This window comes from Eschrichtius robustus, chromosome 10, assembly GCF_028021215.1.
Source record: "Eschrichtius robustus isolate mEscRob2 chromosome 10, mEscRob2.pri, whole genome shotgun sequence".
NCBI classification, from domain to species: Eukaryota; Metazoa; Chordata; class Mammalia; order Artiodactyla; family Eschrichtiidae; genus Eschrichtius; species Eschrichtius robustus.
Genome location: NC_090833.1, coordinates 50,808,441 through 50,827,410, shown reverse-complemented (window position 1 = coordinate 50,827,410; position 18,970 = coordinate 50,808,441). Strand labels below are relative to the sequence as shown.

Below are 18,970 nucleotides of genomic sequence, written 5' to 3'. Positions count from 1 at the left end.
CCTGTGGCGTTTAGGAAGTGCTGATGGCTTAACTTTTGGTGTACTTTTCATTATTGTCCCCTTCCTCCCTTCACTCCCACTTTTTTTCTCACTCTTTTGTTTTTTAATTTAATTTAATTTTTATTTATTTATTTTTGGCCGCGTTGGGTCTTCGTTGCTGCGTGCAGGCTTTCTCCAGTTGCCGCGAGTGGGGGCTACTCTTTGTTGTGGCGCGTGGGCTTCTCATCGCACTGGCTTCTCTTGTTGTGGAGCACGGGCTTTAGGCGTGAGGACTTCAGTAGTTGTGTCACGTGGGCTCAGTAGTTGTGGCTCACGGGCTCTACAGCACAGGCTCAGTAGTTGTGGCACACGGGCTTAGTTGCTCCTGCGGGATCTTCCCGGACCAGGGATCGAACCCACGTCCCCTGCATTGGCAGGCAGACTCTCAACCACTGCGCCACCAGGGAAGTCCCTTTTCTCACTGCTTTCTAACAGGAACTTTGAGGCTGGCAGGGCCACCGCCCCATCTTACAGATAACCACACCAAGGAGGAGGAGTTAGGGGTGAGATCATGGAAGGGGTTACTGGCCAGTGTGGCCCAGAGATCAGCTCTGCCAGCTCTCTCCTGGGCTTTTCCCTGTCGTCACAGCTCTCCTCTGGCCTTGCAGCAAGGCTGTGGCCTGGCTCACCACTTCCAAATCACACAAAGGTGACAGCAGCCCAGCCGCCGTTTGGAATGGAAAGACTAGTTCCCCGCCCAGAGTCTATCGTGCGTGGTGCAAAGCAAGAGAATCTCTAAGAGTCACCCCTAGGAAAGTGGTGCATTTGCAGGTGGCATGTCCCCTCCCTGTCCTCAGCCCACATAGTTGGAGGCTCCTGGGCCTGCTTCCTGAGGGAACTGTAGCAGCTGGATTCTGAAGGAAGGTGTTGGGCTTGAACTAGGGTAGGCTTGGCAATTGCCTTAGCTTTCATTCTTTCCCAGCTGCTCAACAGACTGCCCTGACCCCGGCCACAGTCAGAGAACTTTACATTCTTGAATGGTTTACTCGGCACAGGGCCCCTGGGCAGAGTCCAGACTCCCTGAGGCGACAGCCTTGAGGTGCTCACTCAGGAGGAGGGAAGCTTATCTCCTAAGTGCACATTCTTCTGGTCTGTCCTATCTGGTTATTATCACATCGAAACTGCAGCTGTTGACGTTTGCTTAATTACTGTCTGTTGATTGTACGGTAATAGATCATCAATTTCTTTGGTTAGTTATTACTGCCTTGTCATTTTAAAGTGCTCACTGCAACATGGCAGTATTTTACTTGCTGCTGTCTTTTTGATGATTATCATTATGTATACTAACAATAAATGCCTTACATTTGAGAGGTGCTTCAGAGTTAGTAGAGCATTTTCATTTTGTTATCTCATTTGGCTTTTTTTATAGGAAAATCCAAGTAGGCAACTTATTTTAGGAGAGTGGGAGGTAAGGTTTTTATCCTAGGTATTACTTTACTATAAATTTGGCGTAATTAGTTTTTACACCAAGTATTTCTTACATTAGTAGTAAAAATTAAAAAGTGAATTTAAAATTTTTATGACCTCCAGTTCTTTAACACTTCTTGTCAAACTTCAAAAAGTAGAATAGTAGAGGACAGATTCTGTCCAGGGACGTATAAAATAAATCATAGTTTCTTGGCTAGGTGCCACTACTCTAGGAATTGAACCAGAATATGGTTGAACACTATATTTATCATAAAGAAATGGGTTGTCTACCCCAGAGTTTGCTTAGCATAGAGGTCTCCGTTTATTTGTCTTTGTTCATATTGAGGTGAAATTCATATGACATAAAATTAACCATGTTAAAGTGAAAAACGGAGGCAACCACCACCTCTATCTAATTCTGAAACATTTTCATCACTTTAAAATAAAACCTCATACCAGTAAGCAGTTACTGCCCATTCTCCATTCCCTGTAGCCCTAGGCAACCAGTAATCTGCTGTTTCTATGGATTTAACTATTCTGGATGTTTCATATAAATGGAATCATACAATATGTGTCCTTTTGTGTCTGGCTTCTTTCACTTAACATGTTTTCAAGGTTCATCCATGTTGTAGCATCTATACGTACTTCATTCCTTTGAATGGCTGCATATCCAGTATTTTTAATATCAAAAAATTTGTGGGGTTACGAAAACTCCAATATCCACCCACACGTAGACCCACCATATCCTTCCCTCCATTGGCAATAACTTCCTCTCACCATAAGCTTGGGATTTTAGTCAATTATAATGTACATATCCTGAAGGAACATGTGCAGTTAAAGCTGTAATTTGTAGCATATTACGTAAGACTCAGGAAGAAGGCTGTAGGCTGTTCTGTGCAAGGCTTACAGGTAACTCTTTGTACAGTAAGATACCTCCAAGGGGGATAAGAAATGATCACTAAATTATGTAAAGAAAATAATGAATTAATGCAAATATTCTCAAGACCCTCACATCATGGAAGTTTGTGCTTTCATGATTTTTACTGGTTATTCTTGGAGCACATGTGGATTTTTAGTCTCGTTGTATTAGTGCCCACTCGGTGGTTGAGACCTGCTAGTTTAAAATCTTTTCTTCAGCTTTCCTGAGTGTTGTGGCATAAAGATAAGAGACTGAGCTTCAGAGATGGACAGAGCGAGGTTCAAATCCCACCTCCACTGCTTGTTAGCCATTTGTCCTTGGGCACATGACTTAAAACTCCACCGTGGGTAAAATGGGAGTGTGCTATCTACTTGTAGTGGGCTGAAAAATGGCCCTCCAAAGATATCCATGCCCTAATCCCTGCAACCTATAAATATTACTTTATCGGAAAAAGAAGAGGCTTTGCAGATGTGATTAAATTAAGGATCTTGAGATGAGGAGATTATCCTGGATTATCTAGGTGGGCCCTAAATGTCATCACAGTAGCCTAATAGGAGAGAGGCAGGGGGATTACACATAGAGGCACAGAGAGAAGACGGTGATGTGAGGATGGAAGCAGAGACTGAAATGATGTGACCATCAACCAAGGAGTGCTAGTGCTGGCAGCAGCCAGCAGCTGGGAGAGGCAAGGGACAGAGTCTCCCCTAGCACCTCCAGAGGCAGTCTGGCCCGGCCAACACCTTGATTTCAGCACAGGAATACTGGCTTTGGACGGCTGGGCTCCAGAACTGTGAAGGAATAAATTTCTGTTGTTTTAAGCCACCAAGTTTGTTGTCATCTGCTACAGCCTTCTCAGGAAACAAATATCCTTCTTTTATATAGTAACTTATAACTGCCTATTACTGGCATGTTATACTTAATTTTCCTCCTTTAGTCCTTGTATCAATGGTGGTGTTTCTCAGACTTTGAGAACAGTAGCTAAGAGTTTTAGCTCCAGAGCAAGGTTTCTCAGCCTTAGCACTGTTGACCTTTTGAGCCAGATAATTCTTTGTTGTGGAGCTGTCCTCTGCGTTATAGGAAGTTTTGCAGCATTTCTACCCACTAGATGCCAGCAGCACCTTCGCTCCAGTTGTGACAACAAAAGACATCTCCAGACATTGCCAAATAGCACCTGGGGAACAGAACCACTCCCTGTTGAGGACCACTAACCTGGAGTGTGACTGCTGGGTTTGATCCCAGCTCCATCACTAAGTAGCTGTGTGGTCCCAAGCAGGTTAGGCAACCCCACTGAGCCTCAGTTTCATTATCTATAAAATAGTAATAGTACCTACATCACAGAGTGGTTGTGAGGTTATTCAGATGATGTGATATATGTGAAGGCCTCAAAACAGTGCCTGGTACCTAGTAAAATGTTTAATAAGTGAAAACAATTATTAACTCATGCTCTGCCATACTGGTCTATCATACGATTTTCTCTAGTTTCCTTTGCAGAAATAATGAGCATTTTAAAACATTTCCAGATATGTAGTGACTTCTGTTATAAAGATCAGTGTTTGAAATTAAACATCCTTCTTTCGTTGCCCTGGCCTCCCACCCCACTACTCCCCAGCCCTGTGCCTGAGAGTTGAGGAATCAACTGCAATGGCTTGATTTGCATGCTCCGATCGCCTGTCAGTCATACTAACTTACTGAACTCTTCATATAATTCCCTGGGTAAGCTGTAGCAACAAGAAAACCCCCTTCCATCTGTCAGTGATATTTCTATTATTCCATAATTACAGCTTTCTCCTCAGTAACGTAGCTGTTGAATTCATGTATGGATGTGTCAGTGTCTCCACTCAAGTGTGCGAAATATTTAGCAGCATTTAGCAGTTTTTGGTGAAATGTTAGAAAGTGTTTTGAATAGATACCATCATCTACTTTTGTGAGGAAGAGGAAAGCACTCCAACTGTGGTTTAGGCCATTGTGTTTCTTAGCACGGGGGACACAGCAGTGAATAAAACAAAGATTCCGCCATTCTCAATGAGCTTGCGTTCTAACACAGAGGAAAAATAGGCACAGTCCGTAAGTCAGCGGTGTAGTGTATTAGATGGTGATGAGAACTGTGGGAAAACAAATAGTCTAGCGTCAGGGGGATTGGGAGTGCTGGAGGTGGCACCAGGGAAAAGATGCGGTCTTGAGCAGGGCAGGAACATTTTTGAATACTTTCATAGGGATAAGTGAAAATGTCTTTGACGTGGATTGAAACCAATGTTTGCTAATGTATTTCTGCTGATAACGAACAGTTGGAATATCTGAGGAGCTGAACCTCTGTTCCTTCTCCACAGTACTGCCTGGGAGTGTCTTTCAAAGTTAAGCCATGTGGCTTTGGTTTATCCCAGCTGCCGTGGGAATTCTTGATAGAAATGGTTCCGGGATAATTACTGGCAGTGCAGTCTCAGGGAAGGGCTATGCCTAGCAGATCAGAGCACTTTTTTTTTTTTTTTTTTTTTTTTTTCTCTTACGTCAAATAGATCATCTTTTTCATTCTGGCTCTCCACATATAAAGTGGATGATTTGGGGACAAGTCACTTAATCTCTCCAAGCCCCGGTCTCCTTATAACCTTTGTCAGGACTAAATGAAATAACGTATTGAAAGCGCTTTGACCTGTGTCAGGAGCCTGATAAACCCTCAGAAGATGCCGGTACAGGCATACCTCGTTTCATTGCACTTCACTTTATTGTACTTCCAAGATACTGCATTTTTTACAAATTGAAGGTTTGTGGCAACCCTGCATCAAGCAAGTCTGTGGGTCATTTCCAACAGCACTTGCTCATTTTGTTTCTCATGTCACATTTTGGTAATTCTTGCAATATTTCAAACCTCCACTAGCAAAAAAATTATAACTCACTAAGGCTCAGATGATGGTTAGCATTTTTTAGGAATAAAATATTTTAAAATTGAAATGTACATTTTTTTTAAGACATAATGCTACTGCACACCTAATGGACTACAGTATAGTGTAAACATAACTCTTATATGCACTGGGAAACCAAAACATTCGTGCGACCTTATTGCAATATTCATTTTATTGTGATGTTCTGGAACTGAACCTGCACTATCTCTGAGGTCTGCCTATAGTTGTAATTTTACAATTAGCACAGTAAATATTTCTAAGGGAATATGTAAATATTCATGGTAATTGTAAAGTGTACCTGTAATTGTTGGTTTCAGATGCATGCAAACATTTCTGTAATAAACTCTGCCTGCAAAAGGGGAGTCCTAGGTAGAGAGCCCGTGAACTGGCCTCTTGTGAGCTTGGGCCCCAGACACACTGTAAGGACTCTGTGCAGACTCTCACAAAGGGAGATTGAAATGAGAGCGTAGACACAGTGAATAATTCAGATAATAAATGTCTGGCTGTTGAAAAACGTGATTAATTAGTTCTCATGGATGGTTCTATTGATTGGCTTTTCTAAGTAATTGCATGGCTCTTCACTTCACTGATAGAGACCTAGATGGACATTTGTTAAATGGTTCTGGAGTAGAATGAGTTGCCCAGTTATGCTGAATGACTTCAAAAATTCCTCCAGGAATCAAAGGCTTCGCTGGGAGAAGGTCAGGATCCGGAGTGGGGTGCATCTGGGAGGTATTGCCGCACTGCAGGAGAAGTTTTGGAACTGGTGGAGGAACTGCACAACATTGTGACTGTACCAAGTGCCACTGAGTTGTTCGCTTTAACATGGTTAGTTCTGTGTTATGTGAATTTCACTTCCGGAAGTTTTTTAAAAATAAATTTCTGACACTGCCAAATTCCCCACCTCCTTGTCTAGTCTTTAAGAGTTCTTAAAGAATATGATATCGTCTGACATTTTTATATATATAAATATATATGTAAATTTACATATGTATAATATATGGAATAACTTTTCTTTAACTTTACAAATGTATTAGAAGTTTAATATTTCAGTATATGCCAACACTTTGTGCTTGTTTGCTAATTTATAAAATTCAGTGCTTCCCAGCTCTAAAATTTTATGGTGCTATATTGGTTACATAGATAGAGGCCAAAGCGATATCCCCACAGTATCTGTCAGGGTATCTTGCCCATAGTAGGTGCCCAATAACTGTTCATTGAATTCAATGTATGTTGTTTTCTGTGTTGCTCATAGGTTATAATTTCATACTTTAATGGAAGTGGACTTAAACTGTACAGTATTAGAGATCTTCAAGTTCAATCTGCTCTAAAATGAGTAACCTAGGCCCAGAGAGGTTAGGTCACTCCTAGAGCTAGGGGAAGGACAGGAAGTTGTGGTTCCCTGCCTTACCCAGTTTTATTGAGGTATCATTGACATACAGCAGTGAATAAATTGAAGATGTACAGCATAATGTTTTGACTTACATATATTGTGAAATGATTACCACAGTAAGTTTAGTTAACATTCATTATCCCATATAGGTACAAAAAAAAGAAAAAGAAAGAAAATGGTTTTTTCCTTATGATAAGAGCTCTTAAGATCTACTCTCTTAACAGCTTTCAAATATAACACACAACAGTGTTAACTGTACTCATTATGCTATAGATTACATATCTCCAGTACTTATTTATCTTATAACTGGAAGTGTGTACCTTTTGACTACCTTCACACAACTCCCCCTTACCCCACGCCCTACCTCTGGTAAACACAAATCTCAACTTTTTTTCTTTGAGTTTGTTTTTTTCTTTTTCTTTTAGATTCCACATGTATGAAAGATCTATAGTGCTTGTCTTTCTCTGACTTTTCACTTGGCATAAAGCCTTCAAGTTTCATTCATGTTGTCACAAATGGCATGATTGCCTCCATTTTTATGGTTGAATAATATTCTGTTGTATGTATGTGTGATGTATATCACGAGTTCTTTATCCATTCATCTGTCGATGGACACTTAGGTTGATTTCATGTTTTGGCTACTGTGAATAATACTGCTGTGAACATGGGGGTGCAGCTATCTCTTCAACATAGTGTTTTTTCTAATTTAATTTTTATTTTATATTGGAGTAGTGTTGATTTACAATACTGTGTTAGTTTCAGGTGTACAGCAACGTGATTCAGTTATACATATATCCATTCTTTTTCAGATTCTTTTCCCATATAGGTTATTACAGAATATTGAGTAGAGTTCTTTGTGCTATACAGTAGGTCCTTGTTGGTTATCTGCTTTATACATAGTAGTGTGTATATGTTAATCCCAAACTCCTAATTTATCCCTCCCCACCTTTCCCCTTTGGTAACCATAAGTTTTTTTTGAAGTCTGTGAGTCTGTTTCTGTTTTGTAAATAAGTTCATTTGTATCATTTGTTTAGGTTCCACATATAAGTGATATCATATGATATCTGACAGTTCACTGAGTATGATTATCTCTAGGTCCATCCATGTTGCTGCAAATGGCATTCATTCTTCTTTTTATGGCTGAGTAATATTCCATTGTATATATGTAGCACATCTTCTTTATCCATTCCTCTGTCGATGGACATTTAGGTTCCTTCCATGTCTTGACTGTTATAAATAGCGCTGCAGTGAACACTGGGGTGCATGTATCTTTTCGAATTATGGTTTTCTTCAGATATATGCACAGGAGTGGGATTGCTAGTCAACATAGTGTTTTAATTTCCTTCAGGTATATTCCCAGATGTGGAATTGCTGGATCATATGGTAATTCTATTTTTAATTTTTTGAGGACCCTCCATAATGTTTTCCATAGTGCTTGCAGCAATTTACAATCCCATCAACAGTGCACGAGGACTTCCTTTTCTCCCAGGATGTTGTTTCTTAGCTTAGCATTTGTGAAAACATGTGTAGGTAATTCATTCATCCATAGCCACTGGAATATGATTTGGTGTCCTTTTTTTTCCTTTGCCTTTTCTCTTTTTCCTCCCTCCCTCCCTCCTCTCCTCCCTCCCTTCCTCCCTCCCTTCCCTCCCTCTTCCCGCCCCTCCTTTTTTAAAAGATTCATGTGACCTGATGCTCTAGAAAACTTATGTTTCTAGGAACATAAGACCTGAGTTTCATTCCTCCTTTTGCCACTAGTTAACCGTGTGTTAAAGTTTTAGCCAGTTCTTCCTCTCCGGGTTTCTCTTACCTCACCCATCAAAAGGCGAGAGTAGTGCTTTCCCTGCCTTAAGGGTCAGGGAGCAGACTAGATACTAGGTGTGCTTTTGAGGCTTCTTTTGATTTTACATCCCAATTCAGTGATTAGTTGGTGGGTTTGCTTTGAGCTGACTTAAAGATGAGGGGCTATTGCAGGTTCTGTTTATAACTATCTTTCATACTGTTCTTAACTATTTTTCATACTGTTTTCATGATAGTACTTGAGAAAGGATATAGGAGGAATGGATATTGCTGTGCAAGAGGTGGAAAGGGGTCATATCTGGAGTGCAGACAAGGATTCTATTGTATGTTAAGTTCAGTGTAATAGAGTGTGGTTGGGTGAGATTAGAAAGTTTGAAGGGGTGTTGTAAGCAGCAGGATCATTAACCCCTGGGACATAAAAATGAGGCTGGCAAACTGTGTCCAAAACAAACAAGGTAGTTTTTTTGTTTTTTTTTTTAGTGAAAATAAAGGAGGAAATGGACATTTTTTTAAAAAGGGAAATAACCCAGGAAGAGCAGGCAGGAGGAGAAAATATGGAGAAAGAAATGGGCAGTTAAGATTCAGTAAAAATAAAGTCCAGTACCTGAACTTACTGGCTAATATAATGCCACATGAATCTTGAAACCTGCAAGTTCTATTTCATCTCTTCACAAGTCTTCCCCTAGCAAAATCTGCTGTAAATCTACTTTGCATAAAAGTTAAATATTTATTTGTCTAAAAGGAATACATCGCTCATGTAGAAAATTTAGAAAATGCAGGTGATAAAAGAAGATAAAACCTCTAGTAACCTCACAATTTAGAATAACCAATTTAAATAATTTTGGTATGTATCCTTCAATCTTTTCTACGTCCATTCATTGCACATCTTCTAAAAACATAATCATAGGGGATATGCTGCTTTAGAATCTGCTTTTTAAAAAGTTAAGATGGCTTGAATATATTTTCTGTCTCTAAATAGTCTTCAATAATATTTTTAATCATTGCATTTTTAGTGGACATAGAATAATGTATACAAATTACTAGTGTCAGAAATGTATTTTAATCATTAAATATTATAAATATGCTTTAAACATCTGCAGTCATTTCCATGGGATAAATTCCTGGAAATGCAATTACTGGATCGGTGTAGTTGCAGAATGTTAGGTTTTTTAAATGTGCGTTGCCGAATTTCTCTCTTGGAATATGATACCTATATAGATTCAGACCAGTAGTGGGAGTGGCCAATTCCTGCTTGCTTGAAAGCACTGGATGTGATCACTTTTTTAAAGCCTTTGACACGTTAATGTTGAAAACAGTGTGTCATGTTTTAATTTGCACATATTTGCTTTTAGATATGTTTGAATTTTTTTGTATGATTTCTTTTGTAAATTGTCTTATGTCACTTGCCTGTTTTTGAAAGCAAGATTTTTAATCAATTCACAAAAACTCTCTTTGGTTAAGGTTATTAACTCCCTTTCTGCCACATGTTGCAAATATTTTGTTTAACTCACCTGCCTATCAGTTTTGTGTTGGGTGGTTTTATTTTTCTCAAAGATTAACATTTTTATGCTATCAAATCTAATATTTTTCCCTGTGATTTTGGCCTGTATTAGGCTTAGACATTTCTTTTCCACCCCATTATTATATAAATATTACCTTAATTTTCTTCCAGTACTTTTGTGGTTTCATTTTTCACATTTAATTTTATTGCATCCAAAATTTATTTTTATGTGAGGCAGGAGATGGGGATCCAACTTAATCTTTTCCAAAATGAATAACTGGTTGATGAACCTGATTTAATAATCCATCCTTTTTGCATTAATTTGAAATGTCATTTTAATTATATGCTGAATTTCAGACTGTATTTGGACCTTCTTTTCTGGTAAGAACAAAACAGGTTTCAACTCCTATAGCTTATAACACATTTTGATATCTGACAGTGCGAGCTCTATCTAGTTAACTCATCCCTTTTCCTCCAAATTTTCGTGAATATTCTTGGCTATTTATTCTTCTAAAGGAACTCTGGAGTAATTTTGTCAAGTTCTAAAGACAATTTCTAATGAAATATTATTGATAATTATAACTGCATTACATTTCTGAATTTATTTGGAGAGAAATTCTAATCTTTACAATTAAGCTTTCACATTCAGCAGGATAGTACCTCATTTCATTAATTCAAATCTTCTTTTGTGCCGCACAATAAAGTTACATGGCTTTCTTTATGTTGGCTCTGTATACCTCTCTTTAAATATATTTCTATTTGTTTACTGTCTTTTTCTTCCTTTATATATGTGACTTTTACCCTGTTATATTTTCCTTCTGGTTATTTCGGGAAATTAGGGAAGCTGTGGATTTTGTGTGTTGACTCTGAATTGTTTTCAAGCATTTCTGCTGGGTCTTATCAGTGAATTATCATGTCATTTCCAAATAATGTTAATTACATTTTCCAGTTTCCATTATCTATAATTGTTTACCACTTTGGCTAACACTTGTAAAAAAATAAATAAATAAATATTAAAATAACAGAGCTGACAGGAGGCATCCTTGTCTGCTTTCTGACTTTAAAGGGAGTGTCACTAGTCTTTCACCGTCATACATGATTTGTGGGTCTGTTCTAACAGTACTTTGGCAATGCCAGTCTCTTTCCTCTCCAAATAAGATATTTTTAGTAATACGTTATTTGTGTATGGCCTTCTTGATGTATAGCAGTTAAACTCTGTGAAAATGGTAGCTACATTTGCCTGGAGCTCTATGACTAAAAGGTGACATATCAATCAAATAAATGCCTTTCGTCTTAGATTCAAAGTGATTTGTACCTCTCTGCCCTGCTGAACTTTTAAAAATCTATAAGAAATAATTTAAAATATATCATACTCAAGTTAGAAAAGTGGATCAAAATTCATGTAATGTAAAGTCTTAATTTTTCATGCAGTATTATCAAGACCTTAGATGTACAATGTAATTGAGTGGTCGAAATTTCCACTCATACTTCAGAGAAGAAATGTTTTAGGTTTATTGTATCTTACTTTGGAGACTACTTTCCTAAAGGATCCGCTTTTTAGTAGTGATCCTGTTTTTTTGGATTAGCAGGGTGGCACTTTGAAAGTACACTTATAAATATACCTCTGCTTAATGATGTTACAAGCAGTTTATAAAATGTATTAGGTGCTAATATCAAAGAAGCACACTAACTCAAGATATATTCAAGTACCTTAGGAATATGGACCCTTTTTATTTGCTAACACTCCCCTGTACCAAAAATAAAAATAAAATAAAAAGGAAAATTGGCCTGTATGAGTAATACAAGTTTCCCCCCCCAAAATGTGGAAAATATTGAAAAGTATAAGCAATATAATCCTTCCAGTAGACATAACCACTGTTGGCATTTGCAGTTGTTTTCTCCTGTGTTCATGTAATCACAATCACACTGCATATATGGATTGTATATTGTCCTTTTATCTAAAATATTTTAATCATGTGTTTTTTGCCTAGCGGTGGAGCTTTTAAGTCTGAAAGCTGGACTGTTTGGGCTGTGGGAATGGAGAATGAGGTGATCTGAGCAGGCTTACGGATGGCCAGAGTCCTGAGGATGAATCCCAGGATGAGCTCAGCAAGGTCCACCACGGTCCTCAAACAATCACTGACCCAGGTGTCCTCAGAGTGCCTGGAAAACAAAGCTGAGATTATCCTGCGTGACCTCTGGGAGGCTTAGGGTCAAAACAAAATACTCCTTTTCTCTGAGCAACCCGGTGTCCTCTGGAAGCTGGCCTCCTCTGAGCGTCAGTGTAGACTGCCGTGACTTCTTTGGTCAGTCGTCTGGCACACGGGGATATTTCCAGGGTAGACTCACTCCTGTTGTGCATAGAGAATCCCGTGAAGAAGGAAGTCGGATAAATTGGTTTACTCCTAAGGCCAAATTCCAGGGACTTCTGTAGGGCCTTTGGCCATGTGATATTTTTACATAAACATTTTTTAAGACCCCTGTCTGATAGATCAGCATTTCTCTCTCTGTGGTGTAATACTAGTTCTAAAAAACTTATAGCTAATCCATTACCAAGACTGAAAATAGGGAGAGCTTGGATTGGCAATTTAATGCAAAGTATTTGTGAATTGCTTGTATTCTCATTTTGTCAGCTTGACACATTTGTAGAAAAAATAGATTTCTAAAAATGTATAATGACTGCTATGCAGTCTGTGTGCTCATTCTTAGTTTACAATTTTGTTTTACAAGGTTATCTGTAAATTAAGAGCCAACTAACAAACAAGGGATGTTTTAAGAAGGGTAATTTTTGTTCAAATCGTCCTTGTGTTCCAATTGATTAAAAATAAAATTAGAAAAAACTTTGTGACCTTGTTACAAAGTTTGAGGATTCTAGTCATATAGATGTGTATTCTTCTGTCATGTGTTCCCTCTATAATTTCTTCCTTGCATCAGACAAATACCTGGTATTTTTGCTGTTTTCATTTTGTAGAGTATCAGATTAAAATACATGTGTATCTCAATCTATTCCTTTAGAACATCACTGTCTGTTAGAAATATGAGAGCCACATGTGTAATTTAAAATTTTATAGTAGCCACATTTAACCTAATATATCAAAAATACTATCATTTCAACATTTAATCATATGAAAAATTAAGGATACGTTTTATATTTTTTCTTAAGACTGGATCTTCTAAATCCAGTGTGTATTTTACACTTACAGCGCATTCAGACACTGGATTTTCATCAGAAATACTTGATCTATATTTAGATTTCGGAAGCTTTACAGTTGAAAAAGTAGACTCACATTCCCAGGTTGTTCCAAACATACCTAAAAGTTTCCCAGTAACAGAAACATCAGGTTTTTCAAAAAATTAAAATGAAATAAAATTTAAAATTTTCCTCTTATGTAACTAAGCAAGTAAAAGCTCAAGTGCCATTTTAGTTGTATGCCCAGCATTTAATTTTAGTTACTAGTAGCATAGGGCAGTGAAAGAGAATTGGAGAGAGAGAGAGGGAGAGAGGGAGAACGAGAGAGAACGTGTATGGCTTTGTGATTAACTAGCTGTGTAACCTGGAGAATAGTACTACCTGCGGCCTTCTGGCCTGGATGTCATCATTTATAAATTAATTATAGGGAATGGACCAGATGTTCTTCTCTGAGGTCCCTCTGGCACTCATAAAATGTTATGAATCTTGTACGCACAGAGCCTCAAAACGCCACACCAACTTGAATGTATTTCAGACCATTTCTGTAAAATAGATGGGTGTGAAGTGTTCTGTTTCATGATAAGGCTTAAGTTGAGGGCAGAGTTGGGAAGGGCCACATCAGATCCGGTCATCTGCAGGAGCTCTTGGCTCTCCTTTGGGGGAATAAATGGTCACCTGCTATAGAAATTATAGAAATCATGTATCTCTTCTCTTCAGGTGAAATTCCCTGTATTCCTTTCCTGTTGCTACTGTTACAAATTCCTACAGATTTAGTGGCTTAAAACAACACAGATTTATTATTTTAGTTCTGAAGGTCAGAAGCCCAAAATTGGTCTCACTGGACTAAAGTTAAGGTGTCAGCAGTGCTGCGTTCTTTCTGGAGGCTCCAGGGAAGAATCTGTTATCTTGGCGTCTTTCAGATTGTTGAGGCCAGCAGCAGTCCTTGGCTCATGACCTCTTTCTACCATCAAAGCCAACAATCGCCAGTTCAGTCTCTTCCCTTTAAAGGCCCCTTATTTTAAGATCAGCTGATTAGCAACCTTAATTCCACCTACAACTTTAATCCCCCATGCCACAGTCACAAACAACATAGTTATAGGTTTGGAGGATCAGGACTTGGACATCTTTAGGGGAGCATTTTTCTGCCTACCACATTGTCAAGTCTCTGAGGTTTCATAGTTTTTATGAATAATTTCAGAGCAAGTTGTTTTTGTCTCTCTGTTCCCTCTTCCCACTTCGAGTTAGGCACAGTCAGCCAATAGAAGGCAGGAGTCAACGGTGGGAATTAGGGGTAAATAGTGACCTTGAATGACTAAAGAATTTCTCTTAAGCGAAGGTCTGCCTCAATCTCCAGCTGTGTCTTAAAGCTAATTGTGTGTAGAAGGTTCTTTGACCAAGGACCATGTTCCCACCCAAGGAAAGACAGAAACTGTGTCCTTCTAAAGAAAATAAGAATGTATTGCCTAAGCTTTTTTTTTTAACCTCTAATCAAAGATACCATAAATGTTTGCCAAAGTTCAGTGTGTAATTTTTTCTCTCTGCTGAGCAGGTGGTTGGAAGTTGTGGAATGTTGGTTTTCTGAATTTAGAATCATGCTGTCCTTGTGAACGTGCTCATTAAATAGAAAAGTTTGACTGTCTTAATTTGCATTTCAGTCCACTCTTTTGGGTAGATTTTTATATCTGGCTCTCACTACGATTATTTGCATCTCTGGTGAAAATGCCACATTTATTTGCAGATTAATTATGCCATTATCAAAGGCTTAGAGGGAAATCTAAATTCACTGTTAGCATTTAGAGAAAATGTACAAGAAACTGATGTAGAAGAGACAAGGCAGGGGTTTTCTGAGTGTGCAAACTAGCACTTATCTTTCGGTTGACAGTGTTGTTTAGGCTTTACCCTATGAAGTGTTGGTTTGGAGGGTAATGAACTGGTTGGGAGACCTCAGTGGTTAAGCACTGTTTCACATTTATTGTGAGATCTGTCTCGGCCATTCAGTCACTTAGCAATGTGCCAAATTCTTTGGAAGGCAATGGGGATACTGTCCTTTAGAGCTGCCATATCGTACAACCCCAGGAGTCACTATTTACATCACTCTGTAGTCTATGAATGGCACCCCCTGGATTTGTGCCGTGAAAAACTATGAGGCCTTATTCAGTGACCCTGATATTGCCTGTGAGAGAGGCTGTAGCCCAGTGGGGGACAGATTTGCATACAGACTCTTACAATCCCCATGTTAGGTGTGAGTGGATATATATTGGTAATAGGAGTGCAGAAGAGGGAGTGTCTAACTTCTCTTAGGAAAGTCGGGGTATCTAGAAAGGTTTCTCAGAGGAGGCCCTGCCTAAACTGAGTCTTGAAGAATCAATAGGAAATGGTCAGATAAGAAAAAGTGGAATGGTTTTTTGGGCAAAGCCAATCGTGTGCAAAAGCATATGGCATTTGCAAGGCCTGCAAATATTTCAGTATGACTGAAGTGTGAGATTCATGTGGGAACGTGATGAAGCAAAGCAGTTAACCTTTCTGTGCCTTAGTTCCCCATTTAGTCAAACAAAGAAAACAACACTAGCTACCTTGTGGGGTTTTATTAGTAAGATCTCATAAGTAAAATGCTTAGAACAGGGCCTTAGATATAAAAAAAAACACTTAACAAATGTCAGCTGTTGATGTTGATCACAATCATATTACATGAGGTTGAAAAAGTAGGCAAGGTCTGCATAGCCCATGCTGAGGAGTTTCAACATCAGAAATTGTTGGGGAAATTGTTGATCTTTATAAAAAATATGATTTGAGCTTCGTGGATTTATTAACTCTCTCCTTATTTTGCAAGGCTGATTAGACCCTGGTGATTCGATTCTTACTAATCAAAATCATCAGAGAGACTGATGAAGAAATATGACACTTTTATCAATTTATACTCAAAATGGAAACCTCTCAGCGTGCTTTGACAATTACGGCAATGAGGCGGTGTATTTTCTTCCCATGAACTGGTAAAGTTTCTTGAGCTCCTGTGTTAACATCAAATGGTCTCATAAGTGAGGATGAGGAGTTGGAGCAAATGCAGATGAATGCTTTGAAGGGCTGGGTTCAACAGATGATGCCAACCCTGTGGATCAGCCTTGCTCACGTGACTCCATGTCTGCCAGACAAATGAGAATTCTCAGAGCATCTGGTTCAGGGCACCATCTCTCTGGAAATACCAGAGACACTGATTTTCTCTTCGCTCTCCTTTTATAGATATCCCTTTTTTTGGACACATTCCTCCCCTGATTTTTTTTTTTTTTTTTTTTTTTTTTTTTTTTTAAATCATCACCTTCGTTTCAGCATGCTTTCGGGAGATGTCACGATCTTTCGGTTTATCTTGACTCTCTTTAAACTTGGTTGCTTTTTGATGATACGAATCTCAACAATAAACAGTCTCCATAGTGGTCATTTTTTCATTGCATTCAGGAGCTAAGTGGTGGGTTATTTCTGGGAATATTTACTCGGTTAAGTCCATCCATTGTGGGTGAATTCACAGTACTATTAATTCCATAAAATGGCCTTTCCATTTCTTAGTGTCATCTTATTTTCCTAACCTGTTGCTTTAATCATCTCTTATACTAGATTTTAGAATCTGTTATATTTGGGGGCCTATAGCTCAATGAATGAGTTGGGAGGATAAGATTTGTTTCCCAAAGTTGCTATATTTGTCTAGTAATTCTTTTATCAAAGTACTATTGAAGGACCTTAGAATTTTAGTATCTTTCTACTGAATGCTTTAGGAATATAAACTTTTTTTTTTTTAACTGGATTTTCATTTAATGCTAGAGTGTTGCTTTATACATTATATCAAGCGTTGCAAGGTCAGACAGGCAATACTTTATCAAAACAAAAAATAATAATGGTAAAAAGATAGAATATTTATTCTAGTTACACTTGATAAAGTAAACCTTTTCTTGCCCTCACCTTTATTATGTGATCTCTTGATATAAACATAAACATCAGTGTTTCCCCAAAAAATTGATTTTATGTTTCAAATTAGAATTACCTTGATTTCTTTAATGATAGTTACTTAAAAACACTGAAGCATTTCACACGTTTGACGTGTGCATTTTAAAATAAAACTAGAGTTTAAGAAAAAGTGGAGAAGGCCCATCTAAATTTGCTGCCTTTTGGAATATGTATTCTGAATCTTGTTTTTAAGCATTTAAACAAAAATGCTTTGATGGAATGCTACAATCACTGCTCATTATCTTGAATTCACTTGCAGGTCATTTGTTCTTAACTGTTTAAAAAAAAAAAAGTGAATGTTCACTGTGTTATTGCTCCAAAGGAAATCAGTCACAATTGTTCATAATGGGTGCTTATTTAAAAATGAAAGCCCTGAAAAAAATGAAAGCTCAGAGAAAGATTGCACTCCTTATTTTTAATGCTTCAAACATTACAGATGTTGACAATGTGATGAAACTAGCCTGCCTCTAGTATTTTAGCAGTCTGTTCCATGGAGCAGTTAGAGATGAGACTATTATAATGAAATATCTATTAAAATGCTTATGCTATACTGGAAAGTTGGGTGTGTACCCGTGCTACACTGAATTCTGTGCTCCAACAAAACATTTTATAATGTTCTGGTACCTATTCATGTTAATGCAACATGGAGAAAATGGTTGCTCTCCCTTAGTTGGAATAAACTTAGAGCAAAATTCCAACAAGAGCACCCAGAGCTATTTCTAAAAATGCAAGGCATGTTTTTCTTTTTTTTTTTCTTTAATTCTCCAAAATAGGACTGAAGATTTTAAGAAATAAATATGATTTATTATGGCTATTCTGTTTATAGATAGATACTAGATCATATAAAGTGATTTGGTAACTTGTTGTGAAGAGCCAAAAAGTACATGAAAAAAATATCCAATTTATTAATAATTTTTAAAATGCAAAAAACAGGGACTTCCCTGGCGGTCCAGTCGTTAAGACTGCGCTTCCAATGCAGGGGGCGCGGCTTCAATCCCTGGTTGGGTAACTAACATCCCACATGCTGCAGGGCACAGCCAAAAAGTTTAAAAAAAAAAAAAAAAAAAAAGCGAAAAACAGCAAACCCAAGTGCCACTTTTTGTTATCTAAGCCTAAGTTTAAGAACAAAAATACCGAGGTTGAGGTGGATGTGGAGAGCAAGCACTCAGACTCTGTTGGGAATGCTGATTGATGCAGACTTTCTCAAGGGTCTTGTGTTCATCAGAAGCCTTGAAGTACAAATCCTTTGATCTAGCAGTTCCACCTCTGGGAATTTAGCCTAAGGAAATAACTGAACAATGGAGCCAAAACTAAAGACAGTGATATTCACTGTAGCATTGTTTATAGTAGCAAAAATTTGGAAACATCTCACATTTACATCAGTAGATAATCAAATTATGGTTCTTTTCTCCATTGAATATCTTATAGCTGTACGGAATGATGCTGTGCAGGAAAAGATGGCATAATATGGAAAGTAAGTTACAAATTAGTACGTATAATATGGTCTCATTTATGGTTTAGAAAAAAGTATACACTAAGGCTTGGTGGCTATATCCCTAGCAAAATGTGAACAGAAGTATCACTTGGAGAATGGATTGCAGGAAATATTTACTTTGCTGATTTTTTTAATATAAGAAATATAGACTTTTTATAAGCAAAAAGTTGTTTTTAAATATATCTATCTTTGACTAGCACTTCTACTTTTAATAATCTGTCCTACCAGTATAACTGGATGAGCATGCAGAGATGTTAGTTGGCGTTCAATGAAGCATTGTTAAAAATAGTTTTAAAAAAATAACCCATCTACCTGTCCCCTATTGTCAGGAATTTA

General features: G+C 37.9%; 1 protein-coding gene across 5 annotated transcripts in view; it reads left to right on the top strand.

The window, feature by feature from the left end:
* Nucleotides 1–18,970, top strand: part of PIP5K1B (phosphatidylinositol-4-phosphate 5-kinase type 1 beta) — a 354,990-nt gene that overhangs the window by 62,103 nt on the left and 273,917 nt on the right. Inside the window, exon 1 of one of the 5 annotated variants that reach the window (XM_068551826.1) lies at nucleotides 6,054–6,090. The exons of the other annotated variants lie outside the window; for them this stretch is intronic. The gene's annotated coding sequence lies outside the window, so the exon portion shown is untranslated. Of the gene's footprint in view, nucleotides 1–6,053; nucleotides 6,091–18,970 lie in introns of those variants that run through there. 5 annotated transcript variants of the gene reach the window in all.